The sequence below is a fragment of the Panthera pardus genome, unplaced genomic scaffold (assembly GCF_024362965.1).
Source record: "Panthera pardus isolate Hobbes unplaced genomic scaffold, ASM2436296v1 HiC_scaffold_16, whole genome shotgun sequence".
NCBI classification, from domain to species: Eukaryota; Metazoa; Chordata; class Mammalia; order Carnivora; family Felidae; genus Panthera; species Panthera pardus.
In genome coordinates, this window is record NW_026526721.1 from 156,793,039 (window position 1) to 156,798,733 (window position 5,695).

A 5,695-nucleotide genomic window follows, 5' to 3' on the forward strand; every position below is an offset into this window, starting at 1 on the left:
TTCTGTGGGGCAGCAACAGAGTGTGCTGGTGGTGAGACAGGCTATTGGAGGCAAGTCAAGGATAGAATGCATGGCATACGTGGCTAGGATTGTATGGTATCCCTATTTTTAATTATTTGAGGTACTTCCATACTGCTCTCCACAGTGGCTGCACCAATTATATTCCCACCAACAGTGCATGAGGACTCCTTTCTCTCCACATCCTCACCAACACTTGTTTCTTTTGGATACTAGCCATTCTGATGGGTGTAAAGCGATACCTCATTGTAGTATTGATTTGCATTCCCCTGATGATTAGTGAGGTTGAGCATCTCTTCAATCTGTATAACTTCTTTGGAAAAGTGTTTATTCAGGTCCTGTCCATTTTTAGTCAGATTATTTGGTTTTTGGGGTGTTGAGTCATGTAAGTTCTTTATATATTGTGGATGTTAACTCCTTTCAGATATATCATTTGTAAATACCTTTTCCCATTCAGTAGATTGCTTTTTTATTTATTTCATTGACGATTTTCTTCACTGTGCAAAATCCTTTTATTTTGGCCTACTCCCAATAGTTTATTTTTGCCAGACAGAAACTCTTTACCCCTTAAACAACGATTCTCTATTCCTTCCTCTCTCCAGCCCATAGTAACCTCCATTCTACTTACCGTGTCTATAAATTTATCTATTCTCATTATGTCATATAAGTGGAATATAATATTTTCCCTTTTGTATCTGACTTTAAGGCTAGGTAATATTCCATTTATGTATATACCACATTTTGTCTATTCATGCATCTGTTGGTGGACATTTGAGCTTTTCCATCTTTTGGCTATTGTGAATAATGCGGATGTAAACACTGGCATACAACTATCTATTTGAGTCTCTGCTTTCAATTCTTTGGAGCATATACCTGGAAGTGGAATTGTTGTATCATGTGGTAAATCTACGTTTAACATTTTGAGGAAACACCAAAACATTTTCCACAGAAGCTGTACAATTTTACATTCCCACCAGAAATGCACAAGGTCCAAGTTTTCCAAATCCTCAAAAACACTTGCTATTTTCTATTTGTTTATAATAGGCATGTTTGTTTCTAATAGGTGAGAAGTAGTATCTCATTATGATTTTGATTTCCATTTCTGTAATAACTAGGGATGTTGAACCTCTTTTTATTGATTATTAGTATGTCTTCCTTAAAGAAATGTCTATTCAAATCGTTTATCAATTTTTGAATTGGTTCATTTGTTTTTATGTTGTTGAGTTGTAGGACTACTATATATAATCCTTTATCACATATATGCTTTGCAAATATATTCCTTTATTCTGTAGGTTGTCTTTCTGTTGATAGTGTCCTATAATGCACAAAAGTTTTTAATTTGGGTGAATTTATCTATTTTTCTTTTGTTACCTATACTTTTGGTGTTATAACCAAAAAAAATCATTATCAAATCCAGTGTCATGAAACCGTATACTTTTTGTTAGACAAAATGACTTTTAGAATTTTATCAATTGTCAATAACAACAACAAACCTTAAAATGTGCACGAATGATCCAATTCTGTGATATAGGAAGGTTGAAATTTAAGGATGGAAAAAGATATATCATTAAAATATGTATTTTTTTAAGTAGCAGGAGTGGCTATATTAATAACAGACAAAATGAACTGCAGAGCAAACAAAATTACTAGAGACAAGGGGGACATTATGTGATGACAAAAAGATCAATCTCAATCTATAGGAAGACATAATTCTAAATATGTATGCACCAAACCACAGTCTCAAAATATATGAAATAAAAGCTGAAAGCTGATAGAGTTTAAAGGAGAAATAGATGCATCTGCAATTATAGTTGGGGACTTCAATATCCCTTTCTCAGTAACAGATAGAATTACTACACAAAGTCATTAAGGACATAGAAGAATTTAACAACATCATCTTATAGGATCTAATCGACATTAATAGAACACTCCACTCAACAATAGCAGAATACACATTTTTTTCCAGGAGTCCATGGAACATTCACCAAGATAGACCATATCTTGGCTCAAAATACAAACTTCAACGAACAAAAAAAATTGAATCATAGAGTTTATTCTCTAACCATAATAGAGTAAAATAGAAATCAATAACAGAAAGATAACAGACAAGTCTCCAAACACTTGGAAATTAAACAATATGTTTCTAAATAAGTCATAGATCAGAAGAATTCTCAAAAGAAAAATTTTAATATCATAGAACAGAATGAGAATGAAAGTACAACACATCAAACTTTGTAAGACATAGTTAAAGCAGTGCCAAGAGGGAAATTAATAGCACTAAAATGCTCACATTAGCAAATAAGAAAGGTTTCAAATGAATAATATAATTTTCTGTCTCAGGAAGCTAGAAAATTAAAGTAAAATAAATCCAAAGCAAGTATAAGGAAAGGAAAATTGAAGACAGGAATAAAAGATTAATGAAATTGAAAATAAGAATACAATCAAGAAAGAGCAATGAAACAGAAAGCTGGTTCAACAAAATCAATAAAATTGATAACCCCCAGCAAGGCTGACAAAAAGAGAAGATACAAGTCACCTATATCATGAATGAAATTGAGTATATCACTACAAATTCTGTGGCCATTAAAAGAAAAATACGGGAATACTATGAACAACTTTATACTCCATTTTCTAGAAAAAATTAGAAAGCTTAGAAGAAATGAATCAAGTTACTGAAAACCATAAACTACCAAAACTCAGCCAAGATCATCTGAATTGTCAAATATCCATTAAAGAAGTTAAATTCATGAAGAAAAACTTATTTTAAAATTTCCAAGCCCAAGTGATTCCACTAAAGTATTCTACAAAATATTGAAAGAGGAATTAACATCAATTTTATACAATCTCTTCCAGAAAATAGAAGAGCAGAGAGCAATTCTCAACTCATTTTATGAGGTTCTGATACCAAAACCAAACAAAGGCAGTACAAAAAAAGAAAAGTTTATGTTAATATCTCTTATGAACTTAGATTCAAAAATATTCAACAAAATATTAGCAAAGTCAATTTAGGTATGTATAAGAAGGATTATGCACCAAGATCAAGTGGGATTTATTCCATGTGTGCAAATATGGTACAACATTCAAAAACCAATCAGTGATATCAATTCACCATATCATATAATCATATCATTTGATGCATAAAAGGCATTTGACAAAATCCAACACCTATTAAGTATGAAAACCCTATGCCAGTTAAGAGTAGAGGAGAATTACCTCAACTTTATAAAAAGCATTTGCAAAACCTTACAGCTAAAAACATACTTAGAAGGTGGAAGACTGAATGCTTTCCCCCTAAGATCAGGAACAAAACAGTTTCTGTTCTCACCACTCATAACCAACGTAGTACTGGAAGTTCTAGCCACTAAAATAAGACAAGAAAAAAATAGAAGTCATATAGATTGGAAAGCAGGAAATAAAACTGGCCTTCTTTGCAAATAACATGATTGCTTACATAGAAAACTCCTGGAACTGATAAGTGATTCAGCAAGGTTGCAGGACACAAGATCAACACACAACTATTAAACTGAATTTCCACATACTAATAATGGTGATGTGGAAACCAAAACTAAAAGTATAATATCACCTAAAATTTTTCCAAAGAAAATGAAAACTTCAGGTATAAATCTAACAACACAAATAGGGTCTTATGCTGAAAATTTAAAAATGCTGATAAAATAAATAAATGAAGATCTAAATATAGGAATAGATATACTATGCCCATGGATTAGAATATTCAACATAGAAAAAATGTCAGCTTTCCCCCCCTCTATAGATCACTATAGAGTTAAAGCTACTCCTATCAAAATCACACCAAGATTCTGTTGTAAATATAGCAAGTCCATTCTAAAATTTATCTGGAATAGCACAAGACCTAAAATAGCTTACATAATCTTTAAAAAAGAACAAAGTGAAAGGAATCATTGTACTCGATTACCTTACTATAGCTTATTATAGCTACAGTAATTAAGACATGTTGGTATCAGTGAAGAGATAGACATATAAGTCAATAGGACTGAATATAGAACACAGAAACAGACCCACACAAATATGCCAGCTGACTTTTCATAAATGTACAAAAGCAATTCAATGGAGGAATCAAAGCTCTTTGAACAAAAGATTCCAGAACAAGTTGGGATCCATAGGCATAAAAATTTCACCTCACACCTAAACTTCACACCTTATAGAATAATTAACTCAAAACAAACACAGACTTAAATATAAAATGTAAAACTATAAAATTCATTTTAAAAATTGGAGAAAACTCTTCAGAATTTAAAGCCAGGCAAAAGTTCTTAGACTTGACACCAAAAGCATGATCCATAAAAGGAAAGATTGATAAATTGGATCTTACTAAAATTGGAAATTTTTGCTCTGAAAAACTCATGTGAAGAGGATGAAAAGGCAAGCTAGAGACTGGGACAAAATATTTGCAAACCACATATGTGGAAAGGACTTTTTCTAGAATACATAAAGAAGTTTCAGAAGAATAATGACAGCAAGTGCAGAATAGGAGATCCCAGACCTTATCCCCACACAAAAATATCAATTTAACAACCATCCTTGGACGAAAAAGTTTATAAGAGCTCCAAATTCCAGGTCAGTGGTTACATCACATTAGTGGAGCACAGAAATGAGAAGAGTCATTGAAAAGGGTAAGAAAACACTTTCACTTTATCTGCATTAGCTTTCCCCCAAGCCAGCCCAGTGCAGAGCCAAGAGAGATCCCCTTAGCCAATGAGTTGTCTCATGGGGGAAATAACAAGCCCACTCACAGTCCCACACTGGGTCCACTCATGGTCCTCACCAACTGGCCTGCCCAGAATCTTTAGCTGGGCTGATTTGTGAAGGGGTTTCCCTGACAAAGGCAATTTATAAAGACTGAAGAGATGATTGCTTCTTCAAATACTCAGAAACCAATGAAAGGCTACAAGAATCATGAAGAATTGGGGAAAGATGACACCACCAAAGGAACAAAATAAAGCTCCAGTAACCAGCCCTAAAGAAATGGAGATCTATGAACTACCTAACAAAATATTCGAAATAATCATCTTAAAGAAGTTTGGTGAGCTACAAGATAGCACAGGTAGACAACGAAATGAGAAAGGAAAAACAATACATGAACAAAATAAATAGTTCAATAAAGAGGTAGAAACCATAAAAAAAGAAACCAAACAAATTCTGAAGCTGAAGAATACAATGACTAAATTGAATTTTTTAGAGTTTCAACAACAGATTTTACCAAGCAAAAGAAAGAATCATTGAACTCAAAGACAAGTCATTTGCTGGGGCACCTGGATGGCTCAGTCAGTTAAGTGTCTGACTTTGACTCAGGTCATGATCTTGTGGTCCCTGAGTTTGAGCCCCATATGAGGCTCTGTTCTGACAGCTCAGAGCCTGGGGCCTGCTTCAGATTCTGTGTCTCCCTCTCTCTCTGCCCCTCTCGTGCTCACACTCTGTCTCTCTCAAAAATAAATAAACATTAAAAAATTTTAAAAAACAAGACAAGTCATTTGAAATTATCCATTCAGAAGAAAACATTAGGGAAAAAAGAATGAAAAGAGTGAAGAAAGCCTATGAGACTTATGAGAACCATAAGTAAAGCAAAATACATATTATGGGAGCACCAGAAGGAGAAGAGTGGAATAAAAAGGAGGACAGAATGTTTATTTATTTTCTT